General features: G+C 38.0%; 1 long non-coding RNA gene across 1 annotated transcript in view; it reads left to right on the forward strand.

The window, feature by feature from the left end:
* Positions 1-512: 512 nt before the first annotated feature.
* Positions 513-19,929, forward strand: part of LOC127979763 (uncharacterized) — a 65,769-nt gene continuing 46,352 nt past the window's right edge. The window contains exons 1-2 of the long non-coding RNA XR_008158865.1: positions 513-940; positions 5,207-5,300. This is a non-coding gene — a long non-coding RNA (uncharacterized LOC127979763). The remainder of the gene's footprint in view (positions 941-5,206; positions 5,301-19,929) is intronic.

Consider the following 19,929-nt stretch of genomic DNA (forward strand, 5'->3'; position numbering starts at 1 on the left):
ATTTTTAAACATATACTTGAGTAATGGCTGCTGAAAATGCAGCTTTGCCATCATGGGAATGTATAATTAAGTATTAGCATTTATGTAATATATAATATTTATTTAGTTTTGTTTGCTGTCAAAAAAAGGCCTACTTTTTTTTATAGCTACATTGAAGCAAACAGATTCACTAGAATGAATCTGAATTCTGAATTCTACAAGTGAAAAAGAATAGTTTAGGAAAACTTGTTTGAATATTGATTCTTATATGCTTGACTCTTAAATGAAATACAGGTTTTGATTCATTTTAATGTTAATTGTTGGAAAAGGTAGCTTGTTACTGGAAAAGCTTGTCTGTTTTGAAAGTAGCATTTACAGTCATGCCAAAACAGGTAAGTTAGTAGTGTTTTCACCTTTTTGTTTTTACTTTACCTTTTAGATAATTTGGTTAATGTAGGCGGTTTGTAGCCTACCTTGTTTACAAAAGGACAAAAAAAACACATTTTTTTTTCAGTCCCGTGTTCAGTCCACTCTCTCTTTTTTTTTCTGTCAAAATCCAGAAAAGTTTACTCAATGTCCTGCCCTACAAGATGTCCAGGTGTTTTTTTTTCTTGTTGATGTGTTGCAAGTCAGACACTCAAACAGTGTTTCACCTTCCCACCTTTACAAACACCGCGCATGTCCACCCCATCGCCAGCTAAACCTGACACGCGTCTGCGCCGGGTTTTCCTCTTCTTCTTTTTTTCGCTTGCTTTTTCTGGTTTGGTTTTGTTTTAATCAGATGGAGGGTCTCTACTGACGATGTCACGTCTGGGCTCACACACGCACGCACGTTCAGAAGGACAGTGGGCTGTCCGGTGTAGCATCATTAGCTCAGCGGAGACGTGGCGGCCCTGACACATGTCGAGCGGCGTGCAGCCAACCCACGGACGAGCACGAGTCGCTCCTGCATAATTTGAAGGTAACGCCGCATTTCTGTGCAGGCATGCTGTCAGTGGTCCACGGAGAACAGGGGACACTGGGGTGGGGGGAGGAAAGGAGAGACGGAGAGGGGAAGAAATGTATCCAGAGAGCTGTTGGTCTTCCTTATTCCTGCTTCTCCTTGTGGAAAAACATACCTGTGCGCCTCTTCTAACACGGCTTGAACATGATTCACTGTCTGACAAGTCAGAGTTTCAAATGTCAACCACAGCTGATTCGTTTCTCTCTTCCTTTTTTCATAAACTGACATTGATTTCATCTATGTTGATTTTTTTAAAAGCCAGACTTACTCTAAATTAGAAATTATAAAGTTGGGGTTAGTGGGAACCATGAAAGACTAATATACCATGCTAAAGCTAACCATTAGCATTCCAACAGCGCTTGCTCCGTAGTCAATTTGAAATCATTGAAATCAGCTTTGCTCATAGGTGCTCTGTTCTGCTGCCAGGTTGTTTTGAGCCAATGTCTGAAGATAACATCATGACAGCGCTGACTGGCTGAAGTCAACACAAAAAAAATACATAGTTCAAAGTGCATCACTAGCAAACTATGACATTAAAGGCAGTGGACATAAACATTTTCTATTTCACACAGTTAAAAGCTATCTGAAAACAAATGTAAAAAATAAAATTAAAAATGCAATATGATTATTATTATTATTATTTTTTTTTAGAAGAGAGCTGGTTCTGTGGAAAATTTCAGAAAAAAAATGTAATAGGCCTATGTCAATTGAATTTAAATTTTTAAGGAAAAAAAAAATGAATTAAAAAGTTATGATCTTTTTGAATGATTCATTTGAATAAATGACTCCCTCTTAAAGACAATTATTTGATTGCTTAATGAATCATTGTTATTGGCGGGAAGAATTTGAACGTCTTCTTCCTGAAGGAATCAATGGTGCGTATGAATCAAGTAAATTCAATGACTCATATTATATATATATATATATATATATATATATATATATATATATATATATATATATATATATATATTAGGGGTGTAACGGTTCACAAAATTCACGGTTCGGTTCGATACGATACACTGATGTCACGGTTCGGTTCGATACGTTTTAGATACAGCAAAATGTAAAAACATCTCAACTTTTCAGAATGCCGCAAGCGCACCGCGGGTCATGTGACAAGAACTAACCAATCAGCTTCATCCTTTCCCGTAACAACGTTGAGAGCTCAGCCAAGATGAAGGAACAGCTGATCATAGTTGTATATGGATTGCAATTTTGAAATAAATTTAGTAGCAGAGCTACTGCAAGCGATTTTTAGAGCTGCAAATCCATTTATCCTTCGCTGAAATTTCCGCGTCTCATGGAGAGAGCACGTCATTGTTGCTTAGCAAAGACAGACGCCTCATGAGCGCTTCTGCCCAAGCGCTTTGGAAAGGAGGAGAAAGACGCGCTTAGCGTTTTCCATGCGTTTTTAGGCACGATATGTGAACGGCCCCTAAGGCGCTCGCTCACTCAGCACGCGCTGAAGGCTCGTTGCAAAATGTCGAATGCCTTTAACAGACCAGAAATATAAGATCCTAAAATAACCAACAGGTCTGGTGTTTGGGTTGGATTCCCTGTAAGCTATAGTTTCTAAATGCTGCAGGGATAGTTTGCTGCGTGCATGTTTCTCCTTTTTTTCGTCTTTTCCCAGATAGTACTGACGCATATATCCCAGATATTCCCGCTGGTGTTTTTTTTTATTTTTTTTTATTCCCGCTGGTGTACCCTGTCATGTTGCAGATGCGACATACCGTTGTTTTTTTATCCACCACTCTCTTGCCATCACCATTATAGCTTAAAGGGAATCCAAAGTGCACCCAAACACCAGACCTGTTGGTTATTGGAGGATCTTCTCATTTCTAGTCTGTTAAACGCATTGGCTATTTTGCAACGAGCCTTCAGCGCGTACTGAGTGAGCGAGCGCCTGCTGAGTAGCCTAACATAAACATATAAGATGGTGTTTTTTTCTTCTTCGGGAGTGTCAGGGGCGTTGCCTGTTACGTTGTTTGGGTTATTGGGCTACCTTGTTGAACGCATATCATTATATTTCTCTCTCTCTCTTTTTTTTTTTTTTTCAAATATAATTAATTACTCCAACGAACCGTTCGGTATACATAATGCGTACCGCGTACCGAACCGAAAGCGTCGTACCGAACGGTTCAATACGAATACGCGTATCGTTACACCCCTAAAATATATATATATATATATATATATATATATATATATATATATATATATATATATATATATATATATATAATATTATATATATATATACATATATATATATATATATATATATATATATAATATTCCTTGACAATACATATTTGTCAGAATCCAAGGTTAATTATGAATGGCTGTCTATAGGGAAAGATGCTTTTGCTTGCAGATGGTAGGTCTGTAGGTGCAGTATCCACCAGAATGGGCTACAATGGTTATGCTAATCTACAAAACCTTGACCCCTTGGCGGAAGCTCTGTGAGAAGGAGGCAGAAAAGCAACTACTCCATTGCCGATTGGGACCCATCATGAGTGATCCATAATTCTATTACCGACAATCAAACTCAATTGTACTTGAGTCATGTCTTCGCAAGAAACCAGAGTCCTGCTTTTACGAACAGTACATTACCTTTCAAGTTGCATCAATGCACAATCGATCAAAGGTCAAAGATACTATTCCTGTTTTCCAGCTCAGTACTAATATATGCAGCAGTACTGCTCTGTAGGTATTTCACAGGCCTCATCCATCAGTCCATCCATGCATTATGCATATCAGAGGTCATATTGACGGCTGCCTCCCCTGCAGAGGCGTTAATCCTTATCTTTGCTGTAATAACAAGATTAGGCAGGCTGAGGGGCTTATTGGGGCAGCTGGGGGTCCTGCTCTGACCGCAGTGGGGTTGACAAGGCTGAACCGATGGGGAAATCCTGCATATTGGGCCAACAGAGCTCATTGATTACTTTAACTTACTAAATTGGCCCCGGGTTGTGTTTGACGCAGTGTATGGAGTCCATCTGTTAAACGGTAGTTAGCTTCACAGGGAATGGGCTAATGTCACACCAGTGGTGCTGAGTGGAATTTACTTGGACAAGCTGGGATAGAAGTGATGCTTTAGGCAGCTCACATCAGCTCGGGTGGTCATAAAGGTTTATGATGCCTAAGATAATTCTCCTCTGTGGATGTTCAATGTCGCCGGACGCCAGCTATGTTTTTCAGTATCCTATTAATTTGAACTACATTATATGGCCAAAAGTGTATGTGGACATCTGAACACTACACCGTACGTGCTTGTTGAACATTTAATTTCAAAATCTTTCTTTTTGGCAATGACAGCTTTCAATCTGCGAAGGTTTTGCACAAAATTTTGGAACATTGCTGAGAGGACTTTCTCTCATTATAGTCACATACAGGTAGCATCAGTTAATATAAACCAAGAGACATTAAATAATCAGAGCATACCACAAACACATTTCAGTAAAAAGAGTCCAAGTAGTTTGCCTGGTTTCAAATTATAAAAAGTTTTGGACACTGGTTACTGGCAAGGGAAAGAGAGTTGTATGCTTATTTCCTTTATTGACCCACAAACAGTTCAACTAATGGCTCTTCTTTCAGTGAATCACAAATGATCACTGCAACCAATAAAGTTCAATTCCTGGACAAAAGACTTTTACTAGACAGTTATTTTAAGTACATCACAAACATTTAGCAAAACTAGCGAAGTCCAATTCTTGAATGGAATACTCTTATGAGTCTGTATTTTAAAGTGAATCACAAGCGTTCATCACAGTTAGTGGAGTCCAATTCTCAGACAAATAACTCTTATGAATTCATTCAAGTGAATCATTAATAATTAGTGCAACTACTGGAATCACAAGCCAAATCTTTAAGTGAATCACAAACAGCTCAACCAGTAAAGTCTGATTCCTGAGTGAAGAACTCTATTGTGCGCTAAAACTTTTGTGAATTGAAAACATACACCATGATTAGTCTGATCCCCGAGGTAAATGCACTTATAACCCTTATATTTTTTGTGAATCACAAACAGTGTGACAAAGTTATATTCCCAAGCAAAAGAGTATATTATTTTTTAGTGAATTGCAAATACCTTGATAGCAAATTCTACTTTGTTATATATTTGTAGCCTATATAATGCAAAATGTGACACATTTTTGGTATGTTTATGAACCTTCTTCATTTCTGGCTAAGTAATCGTCCTCTTTCCTGTCCATGCAGTCATCCATGGCAGTGCTTTGAGGATCCTTCCTGGCGTTCCCCATGACTTGAACGGAGCATCGCTCAGCGCCATGATGGCCCTATTCACACTCAGGTATGCCCGGCATGTACTTGAGATTCATAAACATTTTCACCGTTAGCAATTTTTATTCCTCAAAAGCACACGTCCCATAACTGTCACAGACAGATGCTTGCTTGGAATGATGTATGAATCCTCGGGATGACATGACTGGCTGCTTTGAGCAGCAATGTTTAGAGTCTATTAATTTTACAGTGCTGTTTGGAATTATCCATCTGTTTAAAGGTTAACTGCCTTCTTGCTTGTGAAGAGTACATTTCTCACCCACACTCAAGCTTAACACACGTAAGAACATTACCATCATCGCCGCACGCAAGTTTTACCACAGTACACCATGCACGTCAAGCGGCAAAGACTATTAAAGTGGTATCGGGCGGCACAACTCTCTCCTCTACTTTAACGGGCCTGCTCGGCTGTACACTTCCGTACGAGATGTATTATCAGGCAAACAATCCACTTAATGCCCAAAGTGAAGTGAAGAGGCGTTTTTACAAGTCTGTAGATGAGCCTTGCTTTCATGGGCGCTGTCCGTACTCTGATTTAGCACACTAGCCTGCCACTTGACTGTCAGTCGGCCAGAGTAATCTCTCCCCGTCAGCTGCCAGCGAGGGTGAAGTTCATCTTTGCAATAACATTAAATGCACTTGCGCTTCATCCTTCATGAATATGAATGGCTATATAAATAGGAAAGTTGAAGAGCGGATGGATCGGGTGGCTGTCACTTCAAACTTCCTAATCATCTCCTCTAAAAGCATGCCTTGCCAAGCAACGCGAATCAGTCAGCCTTGACATGAACCTTTTGGTAGGTATCGCTGTTTTGGTTTGTTTTTTTACCATGCAACCTATCAAATGTATCTCCCTCGCGAGATTCTCATGGGACGGGTGTATCAGCTGCAACACGCTATGGCGGCCGATTACAAGACGTGTCTTATCTTTGATAATGCAGTGCGTGGTCTCCTGAGGGTTTGCACCTACTGTGAAGCACATAACGATTCCTAATTCATTGTAACTCAAAATAATAACCGTTGAAGCTTACTGCTTGTAGAAAAATGAGGTGAAATTGATATAAATAATTATTTAGGCATATCAGCAGAGATACAGTAGCTAGTATGTCACTTTTAAAGAAACAGTTCACCCAAATTTGAAAATTCTGTCATCATTTATTCACCATCATGTCATTCCAATCTGTATGACACTTTTTTTTTTTTCTGAAACACAAAATATGCTTTTTTTTTTAAGAATCAAAGCTCATCTGAAGTCAAATCTATGGAAGCTTATTTCCACCATGGAATAAATAAATGAACTGTTTGTTTTTTGAGAAGTGCAAGATATGAACCCAAAATTGCTAGAAATAAACTTTTTGACAAAGTCAGAATGGTAAAAAAAAGCTACAATTACCAGTTATAATCAGTGAGTTAAACTCAAATCAGATTCATAAATGGATCATTGACAATTGACATGTTTACATGTGCAGAAATAATGTGGTTATTTCCACAGGATTCAAATCGGCTTATGCCACATATTGCTACAATTATTGAGCCTAATCATATCAATTTGTTCAAAGTATTGTGTTTACATGAGGTAAAGTTTATTTTCAATATACTGTAAATCTCATTATTGCATTATAATGGTGTTTTTTTTGTTGTTGTTGTGTACTTGATCAAATGAGTCATTAAAAAGACTTGTTTGAGAGGCAATGTGAACATCAAGATTTTCAGTATTTGATGGATTTCTTCACACAGATCTGTTGAATGGCTTCAGAAGACTAAAGTGCATGAGTCATGTCGATAGTTCTTTTTTCACTTCTATTTGGTTAAGTCTGATGCATGTGTCACAGTATCCAGGTCCAAAAGCAAATAATAAACAGTGATTACATTTTTATGAATATGTAAGTCCAGACATTTTCAGTGTACACAGTGCGGTTTCAAAAGCTTAGCTATAAATGAATAGTCTTTATAAATGGCTGTTGAGATCACATTCTCACTTGAAATGGAGCAGAAACTTGGACTCAGACACAGTATTCGATATGTAATGATTTAACAAGTGGATGGTTTTTTTGTATCCATTTTGAAGCTTTTTGAAACCTTCTGTCCCCTTTCAATGAAAAGAGACCAGTACAATCCTTCAAAATCCATCCTTTTGTGTTTCCCAGAAAGTCATACAGGTTTGGAACAGCATGAGGGTGAGTAAATGATGACAGTACATTCATTTTTAGGCGATCTACACCTTTAAGGCTTCTTTCATTCCACCTCTTTGTGGTCTGCTACTGTTTCTATTGACACCCTTTGAAAAACAACAACCACAAGGCAAGTTGTCAGTCATGCTCTCTCGTCGCTCTCTGGAGTTGAGAGGGAGATCTAGCTCTATCTGAAAGCTGTCTAAGACACTACGGTCTCTACTCCGGGGCTGACACGTCCCCATGCTGTTCCCTGTCACCTCACACACGTACACACACACACCAACCAGAAGTGCAACTGCTTCCACACACACACTGAGTTAATTCCCACCTGTGTATGTTTCTTCTTCCACATTTGGCTGGTGTTAACCAAACCCATGGATGGCGTAGAAAGCAGAGAGGGAGATGACAAAATAAAAAAAGAAAGGGAAAATTGAGCTTCAGCACATGCCAAAGCCGGGGCTGCCAGTCAGTGACACGTATTTTGACAATCATAGGCTGTCATCACTCTGTGATCAGAGCTGCCAGTGGTGAGACAGTTGGGAGACGAGCCGAGGACTGGCAATCCTCACCTTCCTCCCAATACAGCACTGCCTGAAGAGTCACTTTTGTCATTTATACTGTACACACACACACACACACACCACTGTGTTGGAAGCCAGCAAATCAAACATGTCAGAAGAGCCATGTGCCACCCAGAGTGAGTGTTACAGACATACTGAGGAGCAGGGAGTTTAGAAGAGTGTTTTGTCCTTAAAAATGTCTCGTGCAGAAATCTGTCCGTCAAAGTATTTCTGAACTGTACGCTATGTATGTGCTTCTGTCTGTGCAGGTCTCATTTTTATTATAAGTATTATTATTATTATTTTTTTTTTTTATGTGTAGAGCGATCAGATTGGGACATTTTCTGACATTTTGCCCCTCTAAGAACTGTAGGATCTCTGCAGCTCAGACAGTAAGCTGTGGCACCCCAAGGTCATCCGTTTGATATCCTGGAAATTGTCAACTAAAAAAAAAGTGTGAGGTGCAGGTTACTTTGGATAAATGCATCTGCAAAATGCATTAAAATGTCTTTCCTGAAAATATGGCAAAGGGTCTTAATGTAACTGACGATATTCACAATGTTAAACGAACTGGCACAAGCTGATTGGTTCATAATGCATACGCAGCCAATGAGCTTTTGCTGCTTTACAGCACATTTAAATGGCTGGTTAGTATCCACTTGAGCATTTTGCTGCATACTTTCAGAGGTCCTCTGAAACACTCCATCTTCCCCACCTCCACCTGTAAAGATCTGCTATGAGTTATTTTATATGCTATTTGTGCAGCAGCAGCATCTCTTAAATACACACAGAACCATATTGTTGAATGGATTGGAAGTAGCAAGTTCCTGTTATTTCTTGCAGCAGCAAAAATTTACAACTACAGCAATAACCAACAGCAGCAGCTTAGTCAAAATCAAATTTGTGGTTTATCCAGTTAGATTTCGTGGTGGGATTATATGAAATAACTAAATACACTAAATGCAATACAATTTAAAGGTTAACCAAGCTGCCATTTATTCAAAAGAGCATCATTTATTTAAGAAACTCTTCTATTTTATTTTTCAGACAAAGAGTAGATTTGACAAAGATTTGCTTGGTTTTGATATTTGGTGCGGTTCATTGGAGATGTGCCTCAGAAGAATGCCTCAAGCCTGTTTCTCTTTTTTTGTTGTTGCTGGGCAAGGTTGCAACAATTGGTTAAAAACATCAATTGTCTGAACTCTCTCTAATCATAATATTCTTAAGCATAGCAAAGATAAGAGAACGCAGACCAGGTGATGATCACATGACCTCCTCCTCACTTGTGTTCCGATCTTTCCATAAATCACTCTTGAAATGCATTCAAAGCTTCATTCAAACCATCCAGATTTACAATCCAAATTTACCACAGCTGGGTGTACCAGGAGATTAGTAAAATCAGAAAGTGATGTCTTATGACGGAGCCGTGGACCACACATCATGAGTTACAAAAGCCATTCTGTTAAACTGCTGTTGCTTTGGCATTAGGCAAGTTTATATTGTTGGTAATTAGCATTAGCCAAAATCTTAGAAACATTTTGACTATGAGTTTTTGTCATGAATTTTAACAAGAGGTAGGAGAAGATTCCTGTGTTGTTAACACCAGCAGTGACAGGGTTAATTTGAACAGTCTGCCCATGAAGCTGCGGGGCAGGGGAGCAGCTTTTTGATCTGTGTGATGGACAGACATTCAACAGCACCAGGGCACAGCATGTAACGAGAGAGGGAGAGAGGAAGATAGAGGCGAAAGACGTACAGCATGGCATCTTGTCCATCTTCTGATGTTCCAGCGCTCTGTCTGCCGAGTGTTGTGTGAGATTGTCGGTGTGTGATGTTTCTCTCTGGAGAGCAGGTGGAAAGGAAGGGGGGATGCTGTACCACCCCGTTCTGTGCAGCCATGTGAACAGAGCCCTATCCCAAAATGAGCCTAAAGTGGTCATTACATTACAGAGAGAGCCGCAGTAAAGCAGTGGGAATAAAACAAGGCAAATCTAATGTAGGACTGCACACACTAGAGGTTTGCTAAGAGGTCTCTTCATTTTTAAAAATAGTTTTCAGGGCTAAATTTGAATCGTTTGCTTGTAGACACATTTCTCAGTTCTCTCAGAAAATAATTTCAGGGCTTATTAGAGTATGCGATGAGAATATTGCCCTTAAAATGTGCTTTTGTTAATCAAAAAGTGTCCCAGTGCCTATAAAATGGCATAGATGAAAAAAAGAGTGTGAGTAGTGTCTTCACACTAAAGAACACATGAAGAAGTGCACTTCAAATACACAGATGATGCACATATTTAACCAACAAAGGACCCTTGTCCACTCAACATTAGCAGCTTTCCTTACATAGTGGAAGGGGAGAGACTATTAGACATGGATGTCAAAATAACGTTCTTCAATTGATACATTGAAGAGTTGAATAAATATACTACAAGCATAGCAAAAGTGCATAGTGTATAGCTTGTCATGTGAGACACAACTGTAGTATGCAGCTGTGAACTTTAACCTTATACAATCCTAGAATAATTGTGAAAGCAATGTACACACTATCTTAGTCTGAAATTGGGTAATTGCGCCATTTTCAAAGAATAATTTGAAATGTGTTCTTTACATTTTGTTGCTTTGGCTCAAAGCATCTCTTGAATGAATATAAATTCTTTAGGTATGGATGGAATTGTGTATGATGAACTTGAGATTTTAAACTTTAAAATAGCTGTTTGTCTTACAGTTTCCTGTTTTTTTTTTTTTTTTTTCGAATAAAAAAAAAAGTTTAGAGAAACTGGATAGCAGATGAGACAGTTGACCTGCACTGCACTAATCTTTTATATGTATTTTATGATTTGACATAATGTCAGTCAACATGTATGACTTTTTTCTTCTGTGGAACTTGAAATGGGGGAGTCGTGTCCTAGTGGTTAGAGAGTATTACTCCTAACCCTAGTGTTGTGGGTTCCAGTATCGGGCGGGCAATACCACTACTTAGGTGCCTTTGAGCGATGCAATGCACCGAACCCCCAACCAAATATTGATTTATCAATATTTTATGGAGAAACTTACATGTTTGTACCTTTTTTATCCCTAAATAGTTTATAGTAGTAACTTAACGAAACCTATTTTGTTACTACTGTAAGGTGAATGTGCAACTTTAAGTGGATTTGAGGTAAAATTTTCCTTTTTAAGGGCACTACCCCAGTGACAAGCTATTGTACCAAGCTGTTACAGTAACTGTATTGTGTAGCATTTTGGCAATAGCTACCTTAACAACTTGTTGCTCTTGGAATATATCATCACTGCAGTACTTAAAATGGACTGCAAATGTAATTTAAGTTAGTCTATGGTTTTACAGGGCAGTTTGAAACAGATGTTTGAGTATCTTCCGTTCGAATCCCTTTTTTTTTGGCTAATAATCTGAATCAAAATTTTATGTTTTAGTTTTTTTAAACCCTGTGACCTGCATTGGAGAAGCAGGAATCTCATCCCAGGTCGGATGTATTAAGCTATGAATGAGTGGAGTGCTTCTAATTACAGCAGGTGTGATTTAATGCATTTAGTCTGCGTGATATTGTGTGTCAACAGCATTACTTAGTGAAGGTATAGACAATGTTTAGTCACTCCGTCTGACAATAACGAGGGATTTTAATTAACAGCCTGTCTTATTATCCTCTCACATTGAACAACATATCATCAGAAATGGAAAGAAACACGCGCCGACTTCAAGGGCTGTCTCAATTTGTACACGGTAATTAAAATCAAATGACAATTTCATTTGACTGTTTAATTGCTCGTTTAGAACAAACCTCGCGGAAATGCATGCAGGTACGTACAATGGCGTGTAAACACAAATATAGGCACAGTACCTGTTTTGAATGAGCATATCCGTGCACACACACACACACACACACACAGATGAGACTGACTCACATTCCGCTACATTCCGTCTGCTTTTCAACTTTGATGCAACTTAAGAAGAAATCACCTCCCACTTCTTTCTCTCAGCACCTCGTATAGGTGGTGTGAACGCTTTTTAATGCAATAAGAGAATCTGAAAAAAAAGTCTGTCAGTAGTCGACGCTGGGATGTGCGCTTGTCACTGCGTGTTTATCGAAAACAAGTGCCTATCTCGTCTCAGTGTCTAATTAAAGGGATAGATTCTCACAACAATAAATGAATATGCAGATGAGTCTTGCGTCTGGTGCTAATTTCATGAAGCGACGATAACGAGGCCGAGTTAATCTCCTCTCTTTTAACCCTGATTTAGTTGATCCACCATAACAAACAAACAGGAATAATAATCCTATTATTGTCTTAATAGCACATTTTGTTCTGAGAAGTCTTTCTGAAGACGGAGCTTTGAGGTAATGCTGCCTTTATTGAAACAAACAAAACTCAAAAAATCAATTTTCATTCATGCTTTGTCTCTCGCTTTTTGCACCCTACGATATCTTTACGTCTCCTGTTGGTTTAAATATTTATTTATTCCTATCCTCTTCTCGTCTCAGCCCTCTGTTTTTACTGTCTGCTGTTTTTTTTTTCTTCTGCTGGTCGAATAATGATAATGAACAATACGGGCCCAGGTTGGAATTAACAATAAGGAGCTTATAGTCTTCCAATGTCACATGCATTTACCACTTGCCATTCAACGTTACAGTTGTATAGGTTTTACCTGGATGTTTGTTTCAGTGAATCATTCACAGATGACTTTAAGCTCTCTGGATATGGAGTTGTGGTGTTTGTCCTTTGTCTGGGTTGTTTTTGTCTGTTTTATGCCCATGACAATTTTCAAAGTCAGCATCAAATTAAATTGATGTTTACTTTAATATGTATTCTTGGATGGCTGTGAATGCTGAAAAAAAAGTGAAGAAAAATATGTTTGTCATCTTTGACCAAACTAATAATTTTCCTCTGAAAGTTTTGTCTGATAAAATCAGTCACATGTCTACATATATTTGTAGAATGTAAAAAGTGTAATATCTTATATTATCTATTCAAAAATTGAATGAATGGCTTAGTTTTTTACACGTTTCTGATGTGCATAAAAATATATGATTGAATTTTAAAATGGGGTAATAAAATATAATATAAAAAATATTTATTAATAATATTGAAAAATATAATTTTTTTTACCCACATTACTGTAGTAAAATATTATAATAAAAATATTGTAATAAATATATAAAATAAATGTCAAAATACACTTGGCTCCTGAATCACAGGGGGCACGTGCCCCCTCAGTTTGGATGGGCACAACGCTTCTGGGCGACTGCAAGGACTGACGAGTGCCAGTGTGACAGCGTTGCAGGTGTGAGAGAGGGTTGGCATTTTGAAGGGCACAGAGGGTGAGGCGGGAGAGCAGCCAGGACTCACAGAGAAAGGCAAAGTGGCACACAGTGCAAGGCTGGGTGGACAGAACAGCACTTCCTTTGCGAGCGACAAGGGGAGGGACGCTGGCACACAGAGAGAACAGGGTATTTATAGAATGCAGGGAAGATGGTGCCATAGCAGACGCTGCTAACTAACATATGGACTGATCCGTTATAGATCTGGAAAAAACACTTTGAATGTTTTAGCTTCATAATAAGCAGCAGATTTAAGAAGATGGGCTTGATCTAAACAAAGCTCTGCAGTATAACTTTGCATTGTTTTTAGTGGTTGACTGATATTGATTTTTTTGACAGCTGATGCCGATATCTTGGAAAGCAGAGGGGGCCAATAGCCGATATAATGTCAATATAATTTTCAAAAAAACACTTTTTTTTTTTTTGAAATCATTTGACAATGAATTGAAAAAAAAAAAATGTGTAAAATAAGCATACTTATACTTTAGATGACAAAGTATTTTTTACAAATAAATAAATATTTAATAAAAATATAATTAAAAAGGAAGTAAACATTGTAACCAAACAGGGCACTCGGTATTCTGGGAAGTTTTTGAGCATTGGGAATCATATTTTTCAAATAAAGTCAGGGTAACACTCATTTTACATACAGCACACAGAGAAAATGACATGAATATGACAGCGGTCGAGTTTAAAGTTTAAAGCATTCAATTCACACGGATCAACCGTCACACAGAGAACACGCGATCATGCTGGATAAAAAGGCACACTTCATAAGATCTCACAGCTGGATTCGATTAAGTTTGAAGGTTTGTGAAATTAAATGTTCATTAGTCATTCAAAGATTTGTTTAAATTATATAAATGTGTATTTGCTTAAAGGGATACTTCACCCCAATATGAAAATTTTGTCATTAATCACTTACCCCCATGTTGTTCCAAGCCTGTAAAAGTTTTGTTTGTCTTCGGAACACAATTTAAGATATTTTGGATGAAAACTGGAAGGCTTGAGATTGTCCCATAGTCTTGCCAAGTAAGTTACACTGTCACGGGTTTAGAAAAATATGACAGGCATCATCAGAATACATCGGCCAAACTGAAAAAACATATATCGGCCTTGGCGATAAATCGGTCGACCACATGTTTTCTTGCTGTTCCACTGAGGTAATTCATTCTGCTCCTGTTGTGTACTAAATGAGCAATAAAAAATTAGCATTCAGTCCTAATTTGTGTTGGATCAATTCATCAGTTGAAACAACATCATCCCAGTCTTTTATTTACAAAACTAAAGACACTGAAATCTTTGCATTTGCAAAATATTCTCCCCATCCGTTGTTGAACCATCATGTAGTCCATTCCCTGTGGAAGTTTTTTCAATTAAATAAATAAATGTAAAAAAAAAAAATTCAGTTTTCATTATATATATATATATATATATATATATATATATAATATATAAAACGTCTATGTGTGTGTGTGTGTGTGTGTGTGTGTGTGTGTGTAAATGTGTAAATAGCTTTATTTTTATTTTAGTTTGAATATTTATTGAGTCTTTTTTTTCTAATTCAGTTTAAAATTCTTTATTTCTGTTAGTTGCTAAGTCTAATTTCCATTCCAGTTATTCCTTTATATTTTATTTTATCTGTATTTCAGTAGTTTTTAGTTAATTATAACAACGCTGATGACAGGATATAAAGTTAAAATGGGAAACATATGAACATTTCTGAGATTAAAAAGATACATTTGGGGGTTGCAGAAATGAAGTCACAGTACTATTACCTTCTTATTTCTATTAATCTTAAGCAAAAAAAAAAAAAAAAGTGCTTTCTTTAATCCCAAACTCAGTCCATTGAACATAAAGTGAGATATGAGAAAGTATTTAAACAATGAAAAGTTTTACACCAGAGTTTTAACACTGAAACAAGCTACAGTCAGTCAGTAGTGAATGTGAATGATCAGAGTGTGCTGTCAGATTGAGCGTCTGTAAGTGGGTCAGAGGGTGGGTCTGTGTATCACATTCGGGGGGCATGGGTGGGGTTTGGGGGGGATGAGGGGGGTAACTCAGGCCTAAAGGCAAATCTCATATCAACATCCACAGTAATAACATCTCCTAATTACCATAATAGCCCAGCTTATCTGATGCGTTTAATTATGTGGGCATGTCTGCTATCCATTTCAAGAGGATGTGTGGCATTAGTGGGCTCGCATGCTATCCGACTCCATCTGACTTTAGTGCTAAAACATACTGCTATCGAAACCCACGACACTTCCACCACTTTACCGTAGTCCAAAGGCATTTATATAAAATGTACATCAATTATGACAGCCTGGACCAACACAGGGTGCTGAGAATGAAGTGGATGTTGAACTGCATTGAGCCTTTTCCATACGCAGCATGGGTGTACAATAATAGCCCGGACTTCAGGCGAGGAAATATAGCATATGACTTGTCTCTTGATTCCTGAGGGCTACATTAGCTGTTATCAATCTCTTTTGAAAGCCTTTATTTGCAGATATCCTTAAGCCCTGTGCAATGATTTACATGGCGTAGCAGCGCAGGAGATTGTTCCTGAATGATAGCCTGTGGTGGGTCTTCCAGTCGTCCTCGGGAAACGACCATCGACACATTAAAATGGAAATCATTCTTTTTTTCTCTCTCTCTCTCTCAAAGCATTGATGTCGCACATATGTCCTAGTCTCCTCTCGTTTTCAGCCCTCCGTCTCTCGTAGGTCATTCTCATTTTGTGTCTTTATAAACCGTGTATATCTAACACGTCTCGCAAAGACAGTGCGCTTCTCGTTCTTCAGTCAGCTCTCGGAAATGCCTAAATGCTTGTTCTTCTTCGTCTTTCTAAATCTTTAATATCACCCTTTAATCTTCTTCATTAACAAATGTCTCTTAATTGTCAGAGTTGCTGCTCAGACATCAGATTTAGCGTAAGCCGATTGCAATAGCGGATGTTTGTTGGACTAATTTGCTAGCATATTGAGGGTTGATGATCAGAGTAGGACAAGGCCCCTGGCTGGACATGGGATTGAAACTCTTTGATATGAGCAGCACCCTGCTGACAGGAATGTGGAAAAGCCATATGGACAGAGACCAGCCGAGTCCTTGGACAAAGTGCAAAAACCCCACACTGACTAGGAAGGGGAAGAACTACTTATTCCCTCAGAGCTCGTATGTTTTTGCACGACCTGCCCTGCGGGGTTTTGAACACACAGATTTAATAAACGTTGCAATGATGTGTGTTTGCGAAATTACTCGAGAGTAAGTCTGGAATAAGAGGGAGAGACGAGAGCAAACATGTGTTCACTTAAAGACTAGAAATTTCCATTCATCTGTGCAACAGTTTATGTTGCCAAGCCAATTAGCTAATGTTCTACCAGACAAATTTTGCTCTACAAAAATTACCATCATGGATTATTTATGGCCAAATGGTGAAATGATTTTACAAATTTTCTCTAAGGAGGATGGAGAAAACCATTCTATAAAACAAATCAAATGTGACTGAAATTTATATGAATCCTGTTGAAAGGACACTGGGCCTTTTTGACTGTTTAAGAGGTTATAAAATGGATTTAAGGAAAAGAGAAGGTTGGGGTGTATTTTTGTTATTTGTAATATATGTGTGTGTATATGTATATACTTATTATCGTTGTTATTATTATTATATTTAATATCTGGCATATCAATGTAATCACTTTCTGCAGGTTACTCCTGTAGGTTTGGACAAGTCTTTTTCATAGAATCATTTCTGATTCATTAAGGATCAAAACGTGTCATCAAATCATTCAAACAAGCGATTTGTTCAAAAATGCAGATTTATTTAGTTATATAGCAACTGACTTTGTCTTTCTAAGTCTTTGAATCATTCAAACTGATTCATTCAAAAAAAGACTGTTTTAATGAGTAAGTCAATGAATCATTCACTCAGGGGCTTTGTTCAAAACAGTGATTCAAATCAAATTCAGCTACTATTTGTTGCACAGAAATGCACAGCAGTTCTACTGCTGCTTTTTTTCTCTGACAGCATAAATAATTCAACAATTAGCATCATTGTGTGTAAAATGTACGATTTATTTCACTTTCTCTATATCTTACTAAATAATTTACATTTGTATACTCCAAATTTACATTAGTGTTTTTTTAATAATAATATTTTATTATATTTTCAAAGACATGATCACCATGCTAATAGGTTGATACATACTGATAGAATGCATACCTTAAATGCACTGTAAGTTTCTTTGGATAAAAGCGTCTGCCAAATAAATAAATGTAAATGTACTTTTGACAAAACTGCAACAAGAGCTAGAGCATTAAAATGCTCCATTAAAGGAACTCACAAGTAAAAATTGCTCGCTTGACAAAGCGAGCTGTCATAAAGGACAACAACTCGAATCAATGACACTTTGAGAGGTCTGAAGAACGGACATGGCCGTAAGCGCCAAAAAAGCTAACATGCTAAAAATCCTGATACCTTTGACACGACAGCCTCAGCCCTGAGGTGTTTTACACAGCACTTTTATTGCTTTCTGTCCAGAGATGAAAAAACGGACAAGTAAAACATTTTGTATGCCCGATGCTCGGATCTGATAACATTTCAGTCTTCACAAACACCCCAATTTCTTTCTCTCTCGCTCACTCGCTCTCTCTCTCTCTCCCATCTTGTTCAGGATTAGATGATTCTACTTATCCTCCAGACATAGAGACAGAATAACATGTGAAAATTACAATACATCAAGTAGGAGTCATTACGGGAACTGCTCCCTTCCTTGTCTCACTTCAAAGTCTCTGCAATTTTCTGATCCATGTGACATTCACGCTCCTCCAGGGTCAAACAACATCTTGCAGCCTTCATAAAATGATTAAATATTTTAAACAGCTCGCATGCGTACCTCCGTGGCCCCCGGAGACTGATGCTGTTATCGTTTTTGTCAAAGCCACTTTCCATCTGCATTTGTCATTCCTGCTTCGCGCGTAGAAGTTATCAATCGGCTTGTCAGAATGCAAAATAACTGATGTTCTTTGGGCGGTATTGGATGGACTATCTCAGGCTTTTAATCAATGCATATTTTTTCCACTCTTCTTTCTTCGCTCCTTCCTCATTCTCTGCTCTTTAATATAAATGTTTAGAGTCCCAGGCGCCTGTAATGTATTTGCACAGAAAACACTTTGACAGAAGCAGTAGTTATATTATCAAACATTACACCTTGGGGCTAAAAGAGTATCAGAGGCTTTCACGCACAGGCAATGCTGGGAATTACAGACATGAAGAGATGACTGCTGTACCCTCACTGTAAGGGATTGCCCTGGCTGTGTATAAATCAGACGCGTTGAAAGCTAATCTTTCTCACTCACACATGTAGTGTATACTCTATTTATAGATTTGTCTTGCCTGAGAGAAGATTCCAGGCCATGTGAGGCCTTTATCAGTGGTAACAAGGTTGTTAATGTATCTGAATATGCTGTACATCCTCCATCTTGGCTCGGCATGCGGCACTTGCGTAAGGGCATGGCTAAATACAAGCCAACCGCATCAACATCTGTCTCCGCCGTGACATTATCTGACTAAATGGGGAGTTTAAGGAAGGAGGAAGAGAGATGCCCTGTTTTAAAACACTGAAACGGTGTTGTGGATGCTGCTCGGACACAAGCTAATCAAGTTAAGATGCTCCTTTAAAAGAACAGCTAACTACATTGAAGGATACAGTATCTTAATGTAGATGTGTAACTGTCAGAATTCGGCAACTACAGCAAAACAACGTTTAACTTTACTAAAACCACTAATTTATTTGTTGCTTATATATCCATCAGAGATTAAACCGATTGGGTGAAATTTAGCATTGCATCACTTGCTCGCCAATGGATCCTCTGCACTGAATGGGTGCCATCAGAATGAGAGTCCAAACAGCTGATAAAAACAAGGTAACACTTTAGTATAGGGTCCAATTCACACTAATAACTAGTTGCTTATTAGCATGTCTTTTATTAACATATTGGCTGTTTATAAGTGCTTATAAAGTACATATAAAGCATGACATCCATAATCCTACCCAATACCCTAAACTTAACAACTACCTTATAAACTATTAATAAGCAGCAAATAAGGAGTTAATTGAGGCAAAAGTCATAGTTAATGGTTAGTTAATAGTGAGAACTGGACCCTAAAATAAATTGTGACCAAAAACAATAATATAAAGTCCATCCTTAACATCTTATGATGTGATAAAGTACCTGTTTGTAATAAACAAATGCATCATTAATGGGTTTTAACTTGAAAACTGCACTTCTGGCCAAAATCCGAGCCCATAAATCCATAATGTTGCTCCCTCCAGTAAAAATAAAGAAATAAAAATATTGTGATACTTTTGTTGACTTTCATTCTGATGGCATCCGTTCACTGCAGACGATGCTTTGCTGAGCAAGTGATGTAATGCTGAATTTCTCCAAATCTGTTCTGATGAAGAACTCATCTTGGATGGCCTGAGGCCCAGGTCAGTACATGTTCAGCAAATTTTCATTTTTGGGTGAACTACTAAAAAAGAAGACACATGGGTTACATTTTTTTTTTT

The sequence above is a fragment of the Carassius gibelio genome, chromosome B19 (genome assembly GCF_023724105.1).
Source record: "Carassius gibelio isolate Cgi1373 ecotype wild population from Czech Republic chromosome B19, carGib1.2-hapl.c, whole genome shotgun sequence".
Classification (NCBI taxonomy): domain Eukaryota; kingdom Metazoa; phylum Chordata; class Actinopteri; order Cypriniformes; family Cyprinidae; genus Carassius; species Carassius gibelio.